Below are 25,335 nucleotides of genomic sequence, written 5' to 3'. Positions count from 1 at the left end.
TGGAGGGATTTGTAGGTCCCCCTACCCTGCATTGAGGAAAAACGCTGACTACCGTGAAACTATCCACGGGTATTGACACAAAATTCTACCCCAGGAAGTCTCAAGGTGATTCCAGATACCAACATGAAGCCTACATGGTGTGTAGTTCAGTGAGGCAGACAATGGAGGGAAACACATTCTGGACAAAAGAGACAGCAGTATAAGGGCCCAGAGCCATGAGGAAGAATGCTGGGTTCAGGGAATTGTGAACAACTGTTTGGATAGGGAGCTGGATGCAGCTGGGGAGGAGGTAGCAGATGAAGCTAGAGAAGCCAGATGACCCAAATCCCTAAAGTTTTGTGAAGACTTTGGATTTATCCTGTAGGTAATCATGAGGAGCCCCTGAAGAGTTTCGCAGTGCCAGAATGTGATCAGATTTAGAATCCAGAAAACTCTCCCTAGGAGAAAAGACTGCATTGGTCAAGACTAGAAACTCGTAACACAATTAGTTCAATGGTTCTCCAGCTTTTGCAACTGCTGTGCATCGTAACAAACTAAAAACAAAAACAAAAAGAAAGCAAAAAACATCAAAACAAACAAAAACAAACAAACAGAACTTAAATTGTAACTCAAGTGAGTCATAGTAAGAAAATATATATTAGGTCTGCATCTCCATTTCTGGCACAGAGCCCCTAAAACCCTTGGAATTTCCTCAGTGATGAGAATGAGAAAGTCTCTTTGTTATGTTAATGAGATGACTTTAGGAAGCACCTAAGGATGGGGGCTGGTTGCCAATGGAGCCAATTCTGTGATTAGAGGGTTGGAATTTTCAGTTCCACCCCTTGACCTCTGGAGAGGGAAGAAGGGCTGGAGGTTGAGCAATCGCCAATGGCCAATGATTTATTAATTCATGCCTATGTAATGAAGTCTTCATAAAAATCCAAAAGGACAAGATTCAGACAGCTTCTGGGTTGGTGAATATGTGGGTATTCAAAGTAGTTAACTTGAAGACTGCATGGAAGCTCTGAGTCCTTTCCCCATACTTTGTTCTGTGCATTGTTTTCACCTGGCTGTTCCTGACTTATATCCTTTTATAATAAACCGGTGATCTAAAAAGTAAAATGTTTCTCTGAATTCTGTATGCCAATGTAGCAAATTAATCAAACTCAAGGCAGGGGTGTCCCTGAAACCTATGATCTATAGGCACTTTGTCAGAAACACAGGTAACAACTTGCACTTGTGATTGGCATCTGAAGTGGGGGTAGGGGCAGTCTTGTAGGACTGAGCCCTTAACCTATAGAATTTAATGCTATGTTAGGGTAGGTAGCGTCAGAATTGAGCTGAATTGTAGGACACCCAGATGGTGTTAGAAAACTGCTTGGAGGTGTGGGAACACACACCAAGATTCTTTGTATTTCCAAATATGTAAGTTACATCAATGGGTCTCAGCTTAAACCCACCCCAAAACACACACAGTGGAATTAATGTAAAAATATCTACTAAGTAACACATATAATCTATGTATCTGTACATATGAAAGTGTACATACATAAGTATAAATGAATCAAAAATTTCAATAAACAGCATGATCCACTACAATGATTTGATAACCACAAATAAATCTCATTCTAGAGCATGATACTGAACTTATATATATATAATATATAACTTATATATAATATAATGTATTATTATAATAATCTATGTGGAAAAAGTGAATGTGTGTCAAAAACTAAACATATCCTAAGAACTGGAAGAATGGAGAAGAGGGACTGGCAGTCAAGTGGGATTTAAAAAGTACTGTCACTAGTAGTTGGTAAAGGATTAGATATGACACATTAAAAAGGAATACTCAAGAATAATTTCAGATATTTGTTTGAAAAACTGGGTAGATGGTAGTGCCCTTTGTAGAAGTAAGGAATGTGATAGGAGAAACATGTATGTAGGGGGATGAAGAGTGAATAATGAGTTCAGTTTTGGCCATTTTGAGTCTGGGGTGCATGTGAGACATTCAGATGATATTGCCAATGGAAAGGATTGTCTGGATATAAGAAACTGGGTCTAAGCTGAGACCCATTGATGTAACTTACATATTTGGAAATACAGATCTATAAATGATAGGGAAAAATGTAGAATGAGAAGAAAATCAGTTCTAGGATAGAACTTTGGGAAATATTACCATTTAGTTGAGTGATAACAGACTACACACCCAAGAAAGACAACTAAGGAAGGGCAGAGACAAAGGGGGAACACATGGAGAGACTTGTGGGACGCTGAGGACGGAGAATCTGGAGGAGGGATTGGCCAATAGTGTCAAGTGGAAAGAACTGGGAAAGGATCACTGATGACCAATAATAAGTGTTGCAAGAGAATAATAATTATAGGAAACCAGTTTACAGCAGCTTGCGTGGGTCACATTAGCAGGCTGAGCAAGAGTCTCAGTGGAGGAAAACACACCAGATGTCTAATATCCAAAAGCTGTGAACTAACAGAATAAACTGTTAAATATATTCTACCCTTCTAACTTGATAAAAAGACCTGTATGGCCACGTATTAGAGGACCAGACTTAAATTTTGAACACTTGAATTCTTCCGAGCTCTGCCCTGGAATGTGGCAGCTTGGAGAGGTCAACCCAGGCTACAGGACCCCGCCTCTCTGTTTTCCTTCCATCCCTATAACCTCCATACTGTGAGGAAACCTACATATATACATATGTGTGGTCACACAGCTTGTAAGCCCAAATTCCATCCATACCTCTTTCCCTGACAACATTCACTCTATGCTAACCCTTGGCCCTTGGGGTGTGCCCACCAGTAGTGTGGGCTGCTCTTTAGAGAGCTGACTGCAGAAGCACCCCCACACCACAAAACAAAACAAAACAGAACGAAACAGGTGAGCAAAAGCATATTTACATGCCTGGGGAAAGAAACTAACCTTGGGAAAGCAGTTGAGAGCTTGAAAAGAGTGTGAGTGACTGACAGATCAAGTTCCTGTAGGAGATAATAGGGGTCAGGATGTAGCTCACGGCAGGAAAAGGAAGAAGTCTTGGCCTCCACAGGAAGAGAGGGAAATTATGGATACAGGTTTATTTGTAGGGGAGAGAGAGTTTGATCATGCTCACACTTCATGCTTTCATTTTCTCTGCGAACTAGGAAACAGTGGTTGGGATTGAAGGTGGATGAGGAGAGGAACCCTGATGAATACAGTTGCTTTTCTAGAAAATTCTCCATTTCAGTAGCAGGGAAAGGTGCTCAGAGATGAGCAAAAGACCAGCAAGTGGCCAGCTGGACCAAGAGGAATTTGGAATAAAAGATTCCGTGTTGCTACAAATTGCATGACTGTGGGGTTTTTCTTGGCTGTGAAGGAACAGGACACATAATGTTCACTACAAGGTAAATGCAGGATCTTGCTCAAAGGTGGTTTGGTGAAAACTTGGGAGGTAATTACATGATTATTTTTGAGATTTTTCCTTAATATCAAGTCACAGAAAATGGAAACGGAAAGGATCTCTTTCCTCTCCCCCAGCAAGACGACTTGTTGTAAGGGACTCCAAGAATATATGCATCATTTCCAAAGGCCAGGGTGAGGGAGAGATCTCCACTTCCCTTAGGAATTATTTCATAGCCTAACAGTTACTGTAGCCAGGAAGCTTATTTGTTCTCTTCCTGATATTTAGTCCAAATTATATTCTTCTTAATTTCAACCTATTATTGTCAGTCATTTCCTCATGGTTAACTTAAGAATCTCTATCCTTTCCTGGTATTTGCACCTTTCAAATATTATGTCGACTTATCACCTGACCTGGTGATAACTGTTTAAAAATATACATTTTTGGCTTATATATAGGATGATGGTTTTATACACTATACATGGATATCTAGGGACTTGAGAAAATACACTTTTGTGTGAGTGAAAATATGTAGGCCATATATACCTGATATATATAATTACAATCTTCATAATCATTCATTTTAGATTTGCCAACTTGCACATGTGGAAATGTTCAATTTGTAATCTGATTATAACACAAAAACAAAGCATGTTTGATACCTGTGGCTTGGTCATTTCATGGTAAGTGCAGAAAATTTGAAAAACCATGTTACATTTCATATTCCCGGCCAAGTCAAACTCTGAAAGTAGCTCTATAATTCTTGGGGAATCTCTTTAAGCAGACTTGTGTCAAGGCCAATTAGAATCCAAACAGCCTTTTTCTAATTGGGGTGAGGTATGCAGCTGAATAATTCTGTCATTAAGCAAACCCCTTATAAAGGTTACAACTCCAACGCAAACCTCAGCCCCAGGGCTGGATAAACAAAGGAGGGTAGGAGTGCAGCATTCCACGACTGGCACCTTTACCCCATGAACCCCGGAGAGGGGGGTTTTGGATTTCTTTCTATGTTCTAGCCATATACGTCTCCCTCCACCCCTTGCCTTTTCCCATACCTGGCAAAGATATAACAGAATGTAAATGGAAATTTTCCATGAGCTTTCGCCTGGTCAAGAAGCCATATTGTTTTTTCTTCTGGGAGATAAGAGTATCTTGGGAATTCTACAGAACTGGTTCAAATTTGGGGTAGGTCCATGTCTGCTGTGACATTTTTGGCTTATCCCGGTTTGAACTCTTCTTTTTCAGACTTATCTTCCGCTACCTCTCCTCTAGTCCCCAAGCTCCAACCACCATTTACTACTACCTTTCAGGGACTATTATACATGCAAGTCCTTATCTATCATCTATCATCTATCTATCTATCTATCTATCTATCTATCTATCTGTCTTTCTCTGTTTATCTATCATCTTTGTTCATGTTATTGCTTCTGACAGCAATGCTCAGTCCTTCACAGAACTCATAGGCTTAGAAATTTGTTGTCCTGGTTCAAACCCTGACTCCATCAGTTATATGACTGTGTGATATTGGGTAAGATATTTAACTTACCTAAGTCTCGCTTGCCTTAACTGTACTAGGATTACTTTAATATTAACCTTACAGTTTTTTTGTGTGTATAGGGGGATTAAATTATTTTATACTAAGTGACTAATAATAATAAAAATAATAACACCAAATCCTGTGGTGTAGGTTGGGATCTCTGAGAAAGAGACTTGAAATAAAGATTTGTATGCAAGAAGTTTATTGGAAAGTGAAGTATTTTAGGAAGTGTTCTCTGAATCAATATGTTTGGGAGTGAAAAAGGTAGGACTAGGGGGTGGGAAATGTTGAACTGTGATGCAGTTATGACAAGGATTTCAGCCCATTTTCTGGAGAGTTTTGGAGCTGAGATGGCCGTGAGAGTTGTCCCAAATTGTGTCAAGGGGGCTGGTCCTTTATATCCGGCATCAGCCAGTCACTGGATGAGGGCTGGTCATAGGAAGGAAACACGGTCTTGGGTAAGATGGCTCCATTCAGCTGAGAGCAATTCCCAATACAAGAAGGACTAAATAATTAGTACTGAAGTCGGAAAATATGTATAGCACATCCCAGCATCCATAGAGACCACCCTTACTTAGTATTGCCCAGATCTGGGAGTAGCTCCTTGCTGATTCTGATGGACATGTTTTCCTGGAGAAACTGAGAAGAAGAATGTTAGCACAATGAGCTACAGCTGCTCCTGCTATAGCTGGTATTGAGGCTGCACTGATAGTCATCACCCCCCACCTCTATCACCTCTTTAAATTCCCTCGGCTAGGACATATGCTGCTCTGGGTGACTTATCTTGTGGGAATGACCCAGACTCTCATCTGTTAGGACTCATCTCAGAGTTCTGATCTCATGGTCACCATGCCTTTCTCAGTCTCTGCTATTTAACTTCTCTTGCCACCAAAGTTGGCAAGGGTTGTCAAGACACACCCAGGTGGATCACATGAGTACCAAACATATTCTTCTTTGCCCTTTTCGTGTGATGGCAACTGTCTCTCTTCCTGATAATCAGGGTTAATTATCCCCGCTAGCAAAGTCATCTCTTATCTTCCTGCTGGTCTCTTGGCATGACGAGCCCAAAGTGACGAGGTACCAGCAGTTCCCTAGTGAAAGCACTCCCCTGTGGGAATCAGGGCCTCTAAACTTACAGGTATGGAAAGCACAAATTTCCCAAGTCACTTGTAGTCATGGTAGTAGGGCCACTCCTATTTCTCCTCCTTGCATCTTGGACTCAGGTATTCTATGTATTGAAGACAGAGCACCATATAATGATCATAGATTTAGGCTATATACTGCATGAATGAGGATGGTGTTCCATCCTTACGGTGTAGATCTCCAAACTCACCCCTTCACACACTCTTTCATCATTCTATCAGGCCAGCTAGGTGGTGCAGTATGTGATATGACCAGTGTATCCCATGGTCATGTGGCCAGTGCCATACTTCCTTTGCTGTAGAGTGTCCCTTAGTCCAATGTGATGCATAGGATCCCGTGTTGGTGATGAAACTCTGTATACCCTCAGCTAATGGTGCTGGTGGAGGCCTTCAAGCCAAAAAGGCATATCCATACTTAGAATATTTGTTAATTCTGCTCAAGATTAATTGCTGCCCTCTTCAATGTAGAAATGTAGAAAAGATACAGTATTACCAACTTCCCACCAAAATTGTTCTCCTTGAAACGTGGTACCATAGAGGGGACTTGGTATTGGTCTCCACTGATGGCAGTTTGGATATTTGGGGTGGCAGTAGCTAGGTCAGTTTCACTGAAGGAGAGCTCCTGCTTTTGGTCCCATGCAGAACCTCCATTCTTCCCATCAGCTATTCCATTCATAAATCTATTGTGCAAGAACTGGGGCTGCCAATGATAGGAGGGGTGATGTCCACTGACTGAATAGTTCTACTTTGTTGTTTAGGACGCTCACTGTGGCAAATGTCTTCTGAGTGATGTTATGTGATACAAAGATCTTTATACTTCATGACTACTCATGTTAATCCATCCCTGTTCCTTTTTCCTGAACCTTCCTGTTCCTGACTTGCTGAACTTTCTCTGTCAGGTTCCAAAATAACCAATCAATTCAGTTACAAGGCTGCATACTTTCCAATCAGGATTACTTAAGTTTTCATACAAAGTGGGTAATCTGGTGACCAAAGTGACCAGGTTCACTGCTCAGAGCTTTTCTCAATAGGAGAATTTCCTGTTACCACTCTTTTTCAGTACTTCCCATTAGTGAAGCAGTAGTATAGTTGTAATTCATTTTTGGCATGTAGAAACAATTTGAGCCAATCCATCCATGAACCTACTTCAGCAATTTCTCTCCTCCCTCACTGGGTTGTAAAGGACTTCCGTCCTATCACCATGTGATCATAGATATGAGCTAAGGAAGAGATGCTTGTACAAGTGTTGGATACCATGGGGGGTCAGGCCACATGCTTATGTAGTTTTTTTGTGCCCTTTGGTTTTGTCATCACAACCCTAGATGTACCAGTTCCATCTTATAATAAATTGCTGCTAGAGCCATCCAAACTTATGATTTGGTGAGTCTAGAAGAGCCAGTTTGTGGTAGGCAGTTCTGATCACCAGGTCAATTTATATACCATGACCAGGTATCTACTATGGCCTAATAGCATGCCAGGAGCTAGTATCCTAGAGGTATATAATTCTCATTTGCAAATGGCATTGCTTTGCACCAGAACCCCAAGGATCTACATTGTGATATTCCTATTGGGGTTTGCCATAAAATTCATATAGCATCTCTACCTTCCACAGATACCTCTCGTACTATAGGGTCTGCAGCATCATGTGGCCCAAAAAGCAGGGCCACTTGCATCATAACTTGTACCTTCTATGGGACCATTTCCTGCTCGGGATTTATTCAAAGAGGTCAAACTTTTGTGTATCCTGGTATTCGCATCAGAGCAGTATTCCCAAATGTAGAAGAGTCTACCTCCATAACTCAAAGAGGCCTACAATGCATTTTGTTTCCTTCTTAGTGGTGAGAGGTGTTAGATGCAGTAATTTGCCCCTTTATATTGGGTGGGAAGTTCTGACATGTCTCAGATCACTGCATCTCAAAATCTTTTTTTTTTCTTTTTTCAAAATTTATTTATTTATCTGAGAGAGAGAGAGAAGGAGAGAGGAGGGAGAGAGAATCTCAAGCAGACTCCCTGCCCAGCGTGGAGCCAAATGCAGGGCTCGATCTCACCACCCTAACATGACCTGAGCCAAAATCAAGACTTGGATGCTTAAACATCTGAGACACCCAGGCACCCCTCAAAATCTTCACTAATATATATATAGCAGATCTCTGAATCTTCGTTAAGTTTATCTCCAACCTGGAATGCATGTGGCTCATCAAGATGTCCAACATATTTACCTCTTCTTGATCGTTCTGTCTATTTAACATGACATCATCAGTATGTTGGACCAATGTGATTTTCTGCAGAGTATTTATATGGTTCAGCTCCTTTAGGCAATCCTCTGATGAGAGCGGGGGAGTTAATATAGTCCTGGGGAGGACAAGACTGTACATATATACTATTGTCTGTCTCAAGTGAATGTGAACCGTTCCTGATCTTCCTTTCTGATACAATTAAAAAAGAATGCATTTACTTGATCAATGGTCATATTCAATATACCTAAGGCTTTATTAATCTGCTTTAGCAAAAATACCATATATGGCATAGTGACTACAAGTGGGGCTACTACTTAGTTGAGTTTCTAATATCCATTGTAATTCCCTAGGATACATGCTTTGCCCAGTTTCTGAACCTGAGTTTACACCATTCACTTGGAAAAAGGTGAAAAACAAACATTTCAATAACTGTTAAATACACTTTCAGCTGCCTCATAACCTTGGTGCTCGTTATAATAATTAATCCCACTTTGTTTCTGTTATAATTTTGTCTCCTATTAGCCCCATTGTTATCAGGGAGCACAGTTCTATAGGAGTATCTCTTATCATCAGCATGACCTAGAGAGGACAGCCACTACTGAGCTCAGCAGTGCTGGTTTCCCCTCTGACCTGTGCATTCCTTATCATCTTGGGAAATAGTGTCCTCTGGCCTTCCCACAAAATAACATGCCCATTTCTCTTGGCCATTTTAATTCCTTCTTCCTTGTCTGCCATAATAGCCTGGTAAATGTGCCTCGCTTAGCATGGGCCCTATCAACAAATTTCTAATAGCCATCTTCACAGCATATTACTTCCATTTCCCAAGGTTGTGTGCCAGGGTGTTAAGTCCTGTGTAATGGTAGAATATTCCCATATTAATATACTTTGGCTTATCCAACTTTGTATTCCACCTTCTTTAATCCAGCATCCTCAGGATCCCGTCTTGTACCTACGGGTACATGTTGATTAGGTCCTGCCATGTCTTTAAAATAGACTCTTTCGTCCCTTAGCATACCCCAGCTCTTCCCTGGTTGGATAATACTGAGGCTCAACTTTAGTTGTTGGCGTAGCAGGAGGTAGATCCTGAGAGGGGATGGATTGTCCTACAAGGTAGAGACCTTTGCATCAGTTTCAGGCATGGGAGAAGTATTAGACTTAAACATGGCAGGTGGGGCTTAAAGATGATGTTGGGATTTAAGGTACTTTAATAATCCCTATCCCAAGTCTTAGCATCCCACTGCGTCCCAACAGGATCCTGATCTTGGCCTTGCAGACCAACCGTGTTTGAAAATTGAATCGTTTTTGGAGCTTTGTTACTCTTATGATTAAGTTCTAGGCCTGATCCTCACCTTCTCCATCTTCTGGCTGCAGGAGCTGACAATCTCTTTAGATGTTGCTAGGAAGACTCATTTATTTCCACCCTTAGTTTTTAAGTGGTGAATGAACCTGGCGAATCTTTTCTTTTATTTTCTTTCTCACATCTCTTGCTCATATCAATAACCATACCATTTGATGGTCTTTATAATTACTTTTTTCTCAGTACTTCTCAAACACCTTTTATTATATTGCTTTCTATCGGTATCTGTATTAGTTATCTATTATAACAAATTATATACTATTATATCTATATCTATTATAACAAATCTATTATAACAAATTATCAAGCATAACAAATTACTCCCCACATTTAGTGGCTTACAACAGCAATAAACATTTATTATCTCCCACAGTTTCTTTGGGTCTTGAAATCAGGAATGGCTTGGCTGGGTGGTCTCTGGCTTAGAATCGTCATGAGGTTCAGTTGCATGTCAATCAGGTCTGCGCTCAGGTGAAAGTTTGACTGAAGTTATAATATTCACTTCCACATGGCTGGAAAATTATTGCTAGCTGTTGGGGTTAGGCTGAAGGGTCTCTCTATAGAACTGCTTGGGTATCCTCAGACATGGCAGCTGACTTCCCTCAGGGAGAGTGGGTTTGAGATACAAGGTGGAAGCTTCGATGTATTAATAACCTCGCCTCAGAAGTCACACACCATCACTACAGAAGTGTTCTATTAGGCATAGGGGTCACCATGATTCAATGTGAGGGAATTGCATACGGGCATGGATATCAGGAGGTGAGGATCATTGGGGACCATCCTAGAGGCTGCCTATCACAACAACACCTTATTTAAGTTTATTAAGAGTGATTATTTTGGATGCCTGGGTGACTCAGTCAGTTAAGTGTCTGCCTTCAGCTTAGGTCATGCTTCTCCCTCTACCTCTGCCTCTCTTTCTCTCTGTCCCTCATTAATAAATAAATTAAATCTAAAAAAAAAAAAGTGTGGATATTTTAACAATTGCATGACTACTGTAAGTCCGGGATCATTGATGTTCTCCTTATCATCCTTGATGAGGTCTTCAAGACCAACTGGACAGAAGTGATCTAGCACCAAAATTCTATTTTTGAATCTGGATAGATGATAAATAGATAATGTCTGCCAATCATCTCTCTCTCTCTCTTCCTCCAGAATTTGACTACTTTCACCACCCCTTTTACTCTTGTCAAAGCTACCACACTATCCTAACATAGTCCATAGCAGCCTCCTGATCTGAATTCCAGCTACCTCTCCATGCTCCTCTCTGGTTATGCTTCTCCTGACCCACTCCTCTCTAGCATAAATGTCACCTTAACAGACAAGCCATATCTTCCCATCTCATCATAAATACCACCTCCCAGCACTCTTTATCTCCTTATTGTAAGAGGAAATAGATTTTCTCCTCTATATTTTCTTTTATAGCATTGTCCCCATCCGACATTTATTAGGCATGCCTTTGTGTGCTATATGTTCATCTTCCACATGAGATTAAAGTTAGGGTTTCTTTTATTCTATTCTTATCCTCAGTGCCCCAAACTGTGCCTGGTGTACAGTGGGCACCCAAAACATATTTTTTAAATACATGAATGAATTGTCAGAAGATCTGTCGACTGACAACATCTTAGTGTTATCAGATACTGCATTGATGACCTTTGTTAGACATATTTAAGGGTTCTCATTGAACCAATGTGAGAAGCCATATGACTCTGTTCTGCTCAGAATTGTCTTCTCTGAGTTAAATTTGGCTTGAATTTTAAGACAAAAGGCAACATTCTGTTTTCTAAGTGGCCTGATTTCCTTTTGCATTAACATCCATTTTGGAGCACTTATTGTGCTGTGAACTTTGCTCTTGCAGAGTCTATTGTTCGGCTTGCACCAACATAGAATCCCTTGGAATAAAAACAAAAGAAATTAAAAGGGATATCATATCACCCCATTTTCCATGGTTTCTTTTCAACTCTTGGCATCTAGATTCTCACGTATTCCCCTGACCAATCTGATGTGGGGACTGTCAGGTACCTTGTTCTCTCCATGATCTCCCTGCCACCCAGCTTTGTTGTTGTTCCTTGGCTTAAACCCTGGTCATTAGAGGAAATGAAGAGAGGCAAGGTCACCAAAATTAACTTATTCCTTGTAAACATCTTTGGTAGAATTATTCGGTGTGTGATACATGAGAATCTTAGACTTCCTGTTGCTTTGAAATGTTTAAGTTATCCCAGTTCAAATAATATTAACCTATTTAGACATACACGTCTGTAATGGCAAATTTACAAAGAAGTTATATCAACCTGTGCTTCAGCCTTTATCCAAAGTCTTATTCTTGTGTTTTATGCAACATCTAGGATTTTCTGTAGGAGATTAGTGGCTAGGAGAGAAAACACTATTATTTTATAGGTCAACTTCAGAAAAATTTTTTTTCCAAGCCAAACTGTATCCAGCTTTACTAAAGATATTTTTCATAAATAATCATAGTATTTCAGGCAGGACATGGGCAGACAATCATTAACAGTATACAACAACTTTCAAACTACCTTCTTCAATGGACTACCAAAGTCAGAAAGCCACCTTAAAACCCAGTGAAATCTCTGTGTGATGCTCTGAACAGAGGAAGTTTAGAGTGAGGGTTGACAGTTCACATTTAGCGTGTTGTTTAACAACTTTTCACAAGCCTACCCTGACTTTCAGGAAATTAAATTAAACTGACAGAATTACCAATCTGAAGATCCACAAGCTAAAAAAGAAACTCTTGAGGGATGCCATCTCCATGGTGATATTGTAAAGTCCAGATTGCCTGACATACTGGAAGCCATTTTGGGGGGTCAGGGTCCCAACAGGTCTCTGGGTTTAAGGGAGTCAAGTCTCTGCTGAAGGCAGGGAGGGAGAAGGGGACATAAAAAAGAAATTTTAGCTTTTCCACACTCCAAAGCATTTGTGCCATTGTGGCTAATGTGTCAACATCCACGAATCCCTCTTTCTGAGAACTAAGAGGAAGTTTCTCAAAATTAGAAGGGAAAGGTGTTTTTCCCCCACTAGCTTCTGGAATATTCTATTAGTGACATCTGTCCTTCCCTCAAAACAACAATGAAGTGTTCTGTGTGCTAACAACATAGCTTAAAAAAAGTAAAATACAATTCTGCATTTTTATAAAACTTGATAAAAAAATAATATTTCAAACTGTATGGTCACCAGAAATACACAGTTATCAAAAATGCACACACTTCACTTGGCATCTCCAGCCCCTTCAGCTTTCTATGCCTGGTCTGTTTTGGCATCTCCGTTTTCTGCAGAGTTATACCCATCCTTGCCAGCGTCAGCTTTCCCCTTTTCCCCTCTGGGTACCTTCTCTTCCTTCTTTGCAGGGGCCTTTTTAGGCTTGGGCTCTGCCTTTGGAGGAGCAGTTTTAGTAGATAACCTTGCAGATCTTCTCTGCGGCTCATCCTTCACCTTGGCTTCACCTGTGGCATCCTTCACCTCAGCCTTTCTCTTGGGTATGGTGGCTGCAGTTGGCGGGATGGAGGTGCTGGACTCTGGGCTTTGGTCAGTCTGGGGGTCATTCTTGTCTCTTCTTCCTCACACTGCTCCAACTCCTGAAGTTTTGAAATCTTACAAAATTTGGCCAAGTTTGGGTAAACACTTCAGTGTTTTCATTCTTTGTCTATTTTTGTATATTTATATTACTAGAATGTAAACGCCATGAACATAACCCACATAAAATTTTTACTGTTTTTCCCTTCAGTGAAGAAATAATCTAACACTTTTAAAAACATGCTCTTGATTTTAGGAGTTTTCACCAAGTGTCTTGCTTTCCCTAATCATGGTCATAGATTTTAAGAAGTGTGAAGTTTTCATCTCTGAAAATGTAAGACAAGGAGAATTTCACATATTCAGGATGCCTGGTATGAGATCTAAGCTTACCATTAATTCATACCCTCCATAAGTGTTTATTGAGTTATAGTGAAGGTCAAGCATTGCCGGGACAGTATTAGTTGGTGTCCCTTATACTCTGAGGTAAAGCCAGACGTTGCATGAGTTGGATGTTACAAGAAAGCAGTAACAGTGTGCCATTCAGCATTTAGGGTGGCCACCCTGAAGACATAATATTTAATTTCAAATGTGAAAGCTGAGTTGAAGTTATCTAGCCTAAGGGTGGTAGAACAAAGTGTTCCTGGTATGGGAAGTAGCAAATTCAAAAGTCTTGAGGGGATAGAAAACTTGGTATATTTCCACTTTCTAAAAGTAAACTATATGACTGGAGCTCTGAGAGCAAGTAGCAAAGTAGTATATGATGAGGCCAGAGAGATTAATAAGACTCAGACTATGTAGATTCTTGAAGGCTATTTGATTTTGAACTTGGAGACTGATAAGTCTTGTTTTAAATATGGGACGACATGATCAGAATTGGTTGGAAGAGTTGCTCCAGCTACAGGATGGAAAATGGGGTTAAAAGACCTTGGGAGACAAGTTAGGAGACATTTGAAATATATCAGGTGAGAGATAATGGTGACTTGGACTAGGGTGGCATGAATAGTCTCTGGAACAATGGGTTATTTGGGAGATAGAATTGCCAGGACCTGTTGATGGATGAGATTTGGGAGTTGAAAGAAAAAGTGTCGTCACAAATGGCTGAATGGCTAAATGGTGGGCATAAATAGTAAGATGAGAACACGAAGCCGGATAAAGGGGAGAATGGTCAGTCATCTAGTCGCTGTGATCCAAGAATGCACACAAATTTCCCTCCCAAATCTGCTACTTATGTTGAAGTTTATAAGAGGATAACTTAAAAGTTGGAAGGATATTTTTAGGTAAACTTCCCAATGTATATATTCTTACAGACGTGCCGGGGGATGATTATTCACTCTCTGTTCCACTTCTAGCAGGAGGAAGCTCACTATCATGCCCTAGAAACACTGCTGATTATCTATACTCCCTTCTGAAAGAATTCTCTGCCTGTCCCAGCACTTGGCTAAAAGCCTTGACTATACTGGTAACTGGTAGAACCAACACACTTGGCACAACAAATTGGATTAGGTTTGAAAAACTGGACTCAAGAGGCTCCAGCAAAATTTTTTTTAAAGATTATTTATTTATTTGAGAGAGAGAGAGAGTGAGAGAGTGAAAGTGTGAGAGCGTGAGCACACAGGCAGGGGGGAGGGGCAGAGGGAGAGGGAGAAGCAGGCTTCCCGCTGAGCAGGGAACCCCACATGGGGCTCCATCCCAGGACCCTGGGATCATGACCTGAGCTGAAGGCAGATACTTAACTGACTGAGCCACCCAAGGGCCCCAAGGCTCCAACAAAATCTTGTTAGAAGAATTTGAACTATAAGACCCCAAAATGATAGAGATGCTGTTGGATTCCGGAATGCTAAGGAAACACTGGGATGTTCATAAAGCAGTTGCTGTGGCAAGCTAGGGCTGCAAGCAAATTGAAATGATGGAGTCACAGAAACCAGAAATGTCAAGGATCAATCCATTCTGCACAGAGAAGAATGTAGGGAATTTAAAGAGAGAAAGAGAGGGAAGAGACTGCATGGTTCTGGAAAGAAAGAGGCGGAGAGAGGAGATACCGGACATTATTTTGGTTTCCAGGAAGACTAACTGCATTGTCTGCAGTTGAGTTCTATCAGTGACTCCTTATTCTTTTTTCTTTCAAGAATCTACTTTTTAACAAATATGCTAGAGTGGAATTTTGTTCATTGCAATCATCTGATGCCTGTCTCCAATACTCTCATAAAGAAGAATGTACTCATTTTTAACAGATCCAGTGGAAATAATTTTTTTTTCCTATACACAGAACTGTATCTTTCATCCTGCAACTTCTGTGGTCCCTGGGAGCCATGCTGAGCGAGTCTAATTCCTCCCTTAAACCCAGAGACCTGTTGGGACCCTGACCCCCCAAAATGGCTTCCAGTATATGAGGCCTTCTGGACTTTACAGTGTCACCATGGAGATGGCATCCCTCAAGAGTTTCTTTTTTAGCTTGTGGATCTTCAGATTGGTAATTCTGCCAGTTTCGTTTAATTTCCTGAAAGTCAGGGTAGGCTTGTGAAAAGTTGCTAAACAACACGCTAAATATGAACTATCAACCCTCACTCTAAACTTTCCCTGTTTAGAGCATCACATGAAGACTTCATTGGGTTTCGAGGGTGCATCGTCTCCAAGTCTTCTTGTCACAAAACGTCCACAGTTACTCTAATTGTTCTAACACGATTTGATTTTCAGACCTCTCCCCTATTCTTCCATACTCATCTGAATACCTTATGATTTGCCAATTCTTTTAGAATGAAGGGCCCAGAATTCAACAGAACTCTTCATGTATGATTCGACAAGCTCAGAATAACATAAGGCTAACACTAGCCATTGTAACGTTGCAGTTAACTAAATCCCCTTTGAAAATTTCTGGATTTGAGTTTTGTTTTTTTGTTTTGTTGTGTTTTAGCCAAAGTAAGTCTCTAGAAAAAATACCAGGAGAAAATAATTCCTTTGGATTAAGACATCGTTGATTGGTAAAATAAAAGTATCCTTGTATGTTATATGGCAGGTAATGACATTTAGTTGTCACCAGCTACTCAATCCTTAGCTTTTTCTTTCCAGGGGGTCTGCTGATACCTCCCTATCAAAATGAAATGTAACACGTTTTGACAGAGGAAAGAGGATTCCTGAGCCAGAATCCATGCAGCCATTCATGGAAGCTGGATGGGGACTAAACTGCTCAGTCTGTGCAAACACCGGGTAGACTGGTTGAATTTGGAAGAGGGGTAATATGAGGAAGGACAGTAAATCAGAGGTGGAAAGATATGAAAAAAACAATTCAGTTAAGGGTAGCAGTTCACTGCTGACCAGACCCTCTCCAGGGTTACTTTGAGATAGCCAGCTGCCTTCTTAAGATTAGTCCAGGGAGTGGAGAGGAGAGGGAATGCCGTTTCTGTACTTCTGGTCATGAGTGGCTGCCGTTGATTAAAGATTCTTAAAAATCCTTAAAATTCCAGCGGTTGGATGTAGCTCTATTGGTCCCTGCAGCCAGGCCTCACGAACTGATATGCCACCCTCAGTTCTATCAGACTATGATCCTTTAATATCTGATCTCCATAGCTCCTTATAAAAGAGAGTCAATGATTGATTGTTAAATTTCATTTTCTTTTTGTGTGTGTGGGAAACTAAGAAACAAATCTGAGAAGCTTTTTTCCATAGTTATAGATTACTGCAGGGGCAGAGCCAGAAATAGACACCCTTTTTCATACATAGTTCAATTTCCAGCCATGCTGAGTCCTGCCAATTGCAAACTGATCCGGTGTGTGCTGGCAATCTGTCTGCATGCAGTAAGTGATCATGTGCCACGCTTTCTACTGAGGCATTAGCATCCGCGTCTGGCAAATGTTGCCTCTTCCAGTAGAATGGCTGCCGGACGGGGTGGCTGAAGCTAAAGGAAATGCAGGCTCGCTCACTATCTTTCTGGGTCAGATTGGCTTCGGGGGAGAAGTGCTTTGTTAAAATAAGAAATGAAAGTACACCTTGTCGGGTCTGTCTTAAACCTTCTCACGTCTGTCTTAGAGACACTCTCTGGAGCTGTAGGTTTCATGTAGCTTTCATAATGTTACAATGCTTAATCTCAGTAGGGTTATCAGTTCTGTCATGTATTATAAACCCTCCAATCAAGGCAGTGGGAAACAGTGCTTCTATTTAATACCCGGAGAAATGGTGGAAGTCAGCGATTGATACCAACACAATGATGGGAAAAAGTGTCCAGAGGTGCTACTCACATAATCTCATTTTACAACATCTTGAAAATTCAATAGAAAGGACTCCACTAACAATACCATTACACACTACTGATTATTGTTCTCAAATGTTCCTAAAGCTCTAAAAGCATAACTTAACAATAAAAATGCTCTATAAATACATCCCAACAATGTACGTAACTGTATTTTTTCCTTTAAAAACAAAAGCACAAGTGTTAGTCACAAGTCATATAATTTTACTTAAGTAATTTCTTGGCTAAAAGCGCATTATCATTTTCTAAACATTATAAAGTTATAAATGAATGAGCTATTACTTGACATTGGGAAGTATTTCCAAATAATTTAGAAGAGGTGGAGAATATTGCACATTGGGTTAATTACCTATTTAATATGTGATCTTTATTGGGAGACATATTTTGTTTATCATGAGCTCTACATTATTTGCAAAAACATTTGGGGAAAAAGCAAAACTTCCTTGCAAAAAGCATTTACAATTTTCAAATTTCCTTCTTAAATGTGTCAATAATTCTTGGTTTTATCTTTTGCCATTGAGGTTTTTGGAATAAGTATATTTTTCAAATGAGTTAAAATTGTAGGAAGTTACTACTATATCCTGTCCAAAAACAAAAAACAAAACAAACAAACAGTTGAGAGTCATACATGCAAAATATGCTCCAGCTTTTGAAAAAAGATTTCAAACTGGTTTAGAAAAATATATTTTATGCTTCCTGTTTGTGCTTACACCACGGAATGAGGAGGGGATACACACCAGTCTATGTTACTAAGAAAAAACACTAATATTATATCCCTAAAAATATCATACTATTTCATTCCACAATAGAAAGAACTAACAATTTTTTTTACAAATGAATATTTTTGACTTGGCAAATTAAGATTAAGTTACTAAATTAAATTAAATTACTAAAATATCTAACAATGTTAATGTAAGTTTAAATTTAAATTATTTTAAGACTATTGATAACACTAAACTATTAAGTTAGGAACGTTCTTAAAATGATTTTTAAAGCCATCAGGGAAGCTCATGTCCTTTTAAATAATTCATATTTATGTCAATACTCATTTTCAAAATATCGTGGAACTCCTTAAAATTTGCTGACTTAAAAAATATAATGCAAATTAAAATTTAATTAACAATTTTAAAATAAAATCTGCATATTTTTAATAATGTTTTAATATATTTTATGTTATTACATATTATTAACTTCTGTCATTAAGAAATCTGGTGTGTTATTAAAATATATCTAGAATATTTTTTTATAACTGGACTATCAGGACAGATTTCTAAAACATGTTTTCTACTAAGAATCTGTAATACCTTACATTTTATTTAAATACTTTTGAAAATGATTATTTTCGGCTATATTCCTAGATGGTAATTTTATGTATTCAGTCAGATTTGTTTACAGTTTTTATAAACAACATTTATTGGAGAATGCAAGAAGCATCAGAAGAGAAGTTTTAACTCCCTCAAACATAGTAAAATGATCAAACGTTTGGAATAGAAGCAAATTGTAAAAATGTGTCTTAACTGAGACGCTTTGCCCTAAGGAACCAAGCCTTGGTGTTTGATGATTCTTCCATAAACCTGAGTTTATTTTTAAAAATTGATCCGTTTAATGTAAGAAAGTTGATGGAGAAAGAATTCCACTTACAAGTTTTTCCACTAGACACTATAAAACTCCATCACAGCACCTCGCATTTTTGGCATCTGCAGTTGAACCCCACCATTGAATGTTGCCAGATCTTATTTTGAAAAATTGTGTTGTGTCTATAGGATGCAAATCATCTGAATGAAAATTCAAGTCAAACGGAAAGCCAGCTGGGTCCTAGATGCTCTGTTTGAATTGAACAGTGAGGAGACCGGAACTTCACTGGGACATGAAGAAATTTATGGAAAGAAAAGACCAAGAAAAGAGAGGAGAGCAGAAAGGGCAAGAGTAAAAAGAGAAAGTAAAGAGAGCTAGGTTTGATCTGGAAAGACAGATTTTGTGACATGCTTTTTCATGTCGTTCCACGCAAATGGTGTTGCCTTCCTCTTCCAAGTAGCTCGTCTACAACGTGTATAGACTCTACGTGATCACCCTTGTTGGAAATATTTGACAGTTGGTCAGTTTTTCAGTTTGTTTTTTTTATCTTTAGATAGAAAGCAATATTGTAATGCTTTTCTCTTTGCTGAAGAAATCAAGACTGTCACATACCAATAAAGAATGCTTTTCTAAATTAGGTGTTTGTATATTTTTAAGAAGATACTAGAGTAAAACTTTTATTAGCTTGAAAAATATGGGTGAGGAAACTTTTTAGAGAGCTGAATCATCCTTGATGACTCTTAATTATGTAAAAGCTAGAGACTTTTTTGTTTCCACGTACAATTCTTACAATGCAAAACTATTCTTTACTCTTTATTTATATTTATAGATACTATACCTACCTAAACTCTCATTTTACATTATTGGTTCACATTAAAACTTGAATGAACTATGTATTCGCCTTACTGAACAACTAAGTTAATCTGAAAAGTAAAAGCAATAGAGAACTCTATTTATATAAATAGGAGGTTTATGTGAAATTCAGTCTTGTATGTGCTTTATCTTTCTCAGGACAATGGTTTAAAATCAGCATTACGGCTAGCAGGAGAAGAGGAGAATTACAAACTAAGGAATTCTAAATAATTCATGGATGTGTATGGAAATAATGTTTCAAAACTCAAGTCAGAAGCAGCTGCTGGGGGAAATTTTTTTTTTTTTTAAATCACAGTCAACAACAGTCATATTATTTCAGGTTAGCTCACACCATTGTGTGCATTTACAATGCAACATTTGTATGTTTCCATTGGTTTGGGAAAGAAAATTTAGAAGACTCAAACACAAAAACAGCAAATATAAAGAATCCTTTCTAGTTCTCCCAGACAGTATGACTCAGTAGCAAGAAACACCATTCTGCTTGCAAAATCTAGTCTAAAACATGATTCTATATTTTCAAAAGTAAATCCAAACCTTGGCCATATCTTTTAGGCAAGTAAGTCCCCCTTTCACAAAATAAATGTAAAAATAAGACAAGTTATTGTTCCTGTTTTCTCCCCCATTGTTTATTTCACAAATGCCCCTTATCTTGATATAGGTTTAGGGTAAGGGTTGTTGGCGACGCTTGGCAGTAATGGAAAAACCACTCATTATCCAGGCGGGTCATTCACCGGTTCTAAGATTGAACAATGATGTAGAAGCAAATCATTTATTTTTCTTAATATCTAAATTAGAAGTGTGAATGTAGAAATGGAAAAAGGAAAGTAATCAAAACTGTTTGAGGATAAACATTGAAGTAAAACAGGCTATTCCTTTAGATCTCATTTGGAAAGAAGACAACTGATAACTATATAAGTAGAACCATTCATCTTCAATTTATTGAGATTGGTTTTATTCCAGCCCCCTTTTCATGGCAAGAACTCATATTCTAGCTTCCTCAACTCACATAAAGATAATATTTATAAACATATCTACTGGATCTAGGGATAAATGAATCTAAATCACCCTAATATCTCAAATAAAATAATGGATCATAGTGAACTAAATGCTTTATGAAAATAACTTTGTAATATCATAGATTAAGCAATACATACGTGAAAGTAAGTTTTGTGTTAATATTTTAGGATTATTTATGTTAAATATTTTCATTAAGTGAAGATAATGCTGACCCTATAATTAACTGGGGAAAAACAAACAAACATTGTTCATCTTTAACTTTCAGGAAAGAACTAGCTTCTTTTCTCATATAACTCAATGATAAATTTCAGATTTGTACGTTAATCTCTCTTCCTACCAGAGTATATGTTTGACCCTATTGAAATCATGAGGTTATAAACAGTATACTTTGAGGCTTTTAAAAGATATCAAACAGATTAGAATAATTTATATCATTGAATGCTGAAATGAATTATAGTATTTTAAGTAGTGATTATTTCTAATCAGGATTTAGCTAGATTTCTTAATTCACTTTGCTACCTAAAGCTCAAATATTGGCCTCGTTTTATCCTGAGCTATGTTCACTTACATGATTGCAAATAAGCAGAGTCAGAACTCTTTAAATACACACCTGAGGTTGCAATTTTCTTTTTCTTTGTTTTTCTTTTTAATTATCACAGGTATTGTTTCCTGCTTTTACTTTTTATTAGTTCTGATACCACCAAAGAATCTTTGTGCAGTTGATTCAAATCATTTCAACCGGTCTGTGACTTCCATTAATCAGCTGTCCCATAAAATTACACTTTAAAACAATGCCAACTGCCCTCCTCCAAGTGGCAGTTCACAAAAACTATAATGTCACACCTGACTTGGCAATAGAAGCATGGCCAGTTGGGGGATGTGGATTTGACGCTGACATCACTGAGCACTTCACATTTCTAGTTTGACCATCTCCAAGGAACGACCCATACTTCTTTTTTTTCCCTTTTACCATGTCCAGGCTTTCTGACCTTCGGTATTTCTCAGTCCTGGGGGTTCTCTGTCAGCTCTGTCTCCGGCAGTTTATGGAGAGAGTGTGCCGCAGGTGAGATCTACAGAAGTTGCCCTGTGCGTTTACTATCGCATGAAAAACTCACTTCCATTTTGCACATGGGCCAGGAAGATCCAGGAGGTTTCGTCTCCTCGACTAGCTTTCATCTCTCTACAGCAGAGGTCTGGTGAGCTCTGCAGTGAGCTCTCATGCAGGATTGGAGAGAAAGTGTGCTCTGATCAAACTGGAGATGTCAACTCGGGAGCGCGAAAGTGAGGAGTCTGCCTTTCAGACAGGCGCGGAGATCGGCAAATGACCAGCTAAGCTCTGCCAAAAATCGGAAAATAAGTTTGAGCTATTTAGATGCTAATTTCAATGTATCTCTGGCTAGATCTGAGAAAAGTAAATATGTAAAAATAGACGATACATGCAGATATTATATATATATATAAATGAATGTTAAATTTTTCTACTAGCACTTTTTAAAAATTGCCTGACAATGGCTGATAACTGTAGATTGGACTCCACTCTCTGAGGCGAGCAGTGTTCTGAGGTTACCGGTTTCTACAGACAGAAGAGCAGGGACACACAAAAAAATGGTGACTTGGTCAAACATTTGGTTTCAAAAAGAATAACCTATTGGTCTAAAACAAATGCGAAAGCATTTCAAGGAAACATTTACATATTCAGAAAACTAATTATGATTGGGCCCTTTATTCAGTGAGACCGAAGACGTTTTCAACTCTGATTTTCTTTCACGTTAGGGTTCAAGTAGGGGGAGGGATAGTTACTTCCACATTCTCTGAAGCAGATTTACCTATCGTTGTGTATCTTTTTACTTGGAGATATGGCTAATGAATAGCCATTATGTATATTTTTTTCTAATTTCTGTTTTCTAATTGTGTTCCTGAAGCAAAGAAGGGAAAGGCCCTTCTTTCCCCAAAGGAAAGTTGTAAATTTTGAAGTATGTTTTCGTAAATTCTCTCACATGTATGCCGTCACTATTTCTCATCAATAACGTATGTACAGATACAGCGGCTCACAAATGTGTCTGATTATTGGGCCATCAATTTCACTCTTACCAAATAAAGCAGTTTGACTTTATTATTTACATGATTCGTAAAGTATGTAGGCCACTGACCACACAAATAAACATGTGCTTTTGGATCAGTCGAAAGCTGGGTGTTTATGAACAGGGTTCTTTGTATTTTTAACAATATCTGGCACATTTAAGCAAAACTCTTTACCGAAACATGGAGCCTGGATATTTGTGTGCTTCGTGATCTATGCTGGGCAGGGGCCCCAACCTCTGCTCTGTAGGCAGACCAAAGTACAAAAATCTGTTACTGCAGTTTGACATTTTCTTTGCATGATTAGGTCACTTGGTAAGTCTCCACTTTGCAGTTCTTAGAAGCGCAGATTTCCTGTTACAAAGCAATGTGGTTCTGATTACAGCCTTGAAGCCCAGACGTCGCACCTGTGTTCTGTAAGCAGTTCTACCTCTCATTTTCCATGTTAACACGAGCAACTTATCGACCCTACCTTCCTCTTCTTTGCCTGCAATGGTCGGGGAGACTGAGAATCCAAGGGGTCATAGTGAGGAAACTGAAGGCAGAGTGTTACACACATTCCAAGTTCTGGTACAATGTTCTTAAGCTGGAGAAGAGAACCGGAAGGAATTCAAAGCACAAGTGGTTTTTTCCAGAGTAGAGCCGGCTCCTCTGTTTTGTGCTTTAATTCTGACTGTCACCGCCAAGTTCAGTTGGTGAGACAACATGATTATCTTTCAAAGGAACACTTTCAAAGACCACACAAGGCTCCAGTCCTACCCAATATCACATGGCGAATCTGGTCCATGGCACTTTCTTTGCTCACCTGACTCACACAGCTCCTGACATAAGCTTGTCTAAGCCTGTACGCTGATGTAGACAGCTTCCTAACTCATCTCTTGCCTTTCATTCTCACTCCCCTACCTTCACTTCCTCACAGAGGAGCCTGAATTTTCTTTCAAAAAATGAACGTAAATAAGATTGTTTCTCTCTCCTGCTAGAATTCTCCAGGGTCTTCCCACTGCATTCTGATGAACTTTCACACTCCCTTCTGTGACGTCAAAAGCCTGACATGATCTGGGCTGTCCCATTTTCCTGACCTCGACTCTTACCATTGTCCTGTTTGTACACTGCATCCCATGTGCAATAGTTTTCTTCCTAATTCTGCCTTGAAGGCTCTGAATGGGCTGTTCCTTCTTCTTGAAAGACTGGTTTCCTGCCTTACTACACTCCTAACTCCCTCTCATTCAACCTTTAGGTCTCAGCTGACCCATCATGTCACTTAACTCAGACAACTCTTCCTGGGCTTCCTGATCTACAGAATTCTCTGAGTGATTCTCCTTCAACCATCCGTTTTATTTCCTGCACAGCACTCACTACTCTTTAATATTATCTAGTTGCTTCATTGACTTACTAGTTTATTTTTTGTCTTCCACTACTGGAATGCACGCTTCGAGAGAAAAAGGACTTCATCTTATTCTCAGTGGCCATCGTCTCGTGTGGCATAGCCACTCGATACCCTTGTTGTTGGGCAGATAGATGAAAGACCAAGCATTGAGTTTATCTAACTAAGTCCACTCACCAGAAAGGACTCACGACTGGTTTCAGCATCTTAATCTGCTACAACTAACTTAGAGCCCATTAATTTTCATTCTTTTGTTTCTACAATTGTCTTAATTCTTGCCAGGGTCTTACATTCATTTAGTTTCCATTACCCTATACTCATTAAGTTTCTAGTAGCACCCAACACATGCTAGGTACTTTGTGAATGTTAGTAGAACTGGAATCTGACACTTTATTTTAATTAAGTTGAGCAGCCTCATATTGCCATATAACTTCTTAACTCTACTAAAAAAGCCATTTTCTAAATTAGTAACAACATTCCCCTTGTTTTAATGTCAACACCATACATCCTCATGATTCTTGAAATGTGAAGGCTAAGCAAGCTAAAAGATAAAAATAATAGTTGGAGCTTTTATACGAACATCTTTCAAAGAGGTTTTGTATATTACTGTATCTGCTTACATAGAATTTCTTCAAGGAAGTGTTCTTGCATCTCCTTTTTCAGACAGGATTAATGTTCGGTGACTCACCCAGAGCCCTGGTGAGCCAGTGGTAAAGGAAGTACCTGTGTTTCTAATCTCCCCCTCCCACCCCCAACCCCTCCCTTCTCTACCTTCCTGCACATTTGCCGTTTGAATGTTTTTGCTATTTGGTTCCCTTTGGATTTTTTTAAAGTTCAAATTTATTTTCTTGTTTTCAACATATTATTTCAAAGCATCCACAAACAAAAGCCCCAGGAATGGTATTCGGGGAATAGGAAAGAGGGGGAGCCAGAGAAATTGCGGTAAGAATCTGGAAATCTCAGAACTTCTAGAAACTTCTTCACCAAAGAGAGCCAAG

The 25,335-nt window shown here is 39.1% G+C and overlaps 1 pseudogene; it reads right to left on the bottom strand.

Moving 5' to 3' along the window:
- Nucleotides 1-12,860: 12,860 nt before the first annotated feature.
- On the bottom strand, nt 12,861-21,847 carry LOC113915953 (annotated as a pseudogene).
- Between the last annotated feature and the right edge of the window lie 3,488 nt (nt 21,848-25,335).

This window comes from Zalophus californianus, chromosome 1, assembly GCF_009762305.2.
Source record: "Zalophus californianus isolate mZalCal1 chromosome 1, mZalCal1.pri.v2, whole genome shotgun sequence".
Taxonomy (NCBI): domain Eukaryota; kingdom Metazoa; phylum Chordata; class Mammalia; order Carnivora; family Otariidae; genus Zalophus; species Zalophus californianus.
Note: the sequence above shows the minus strand (reverse complement) of the source record. Positions and strands in the feature narration are given on the sequence as shown.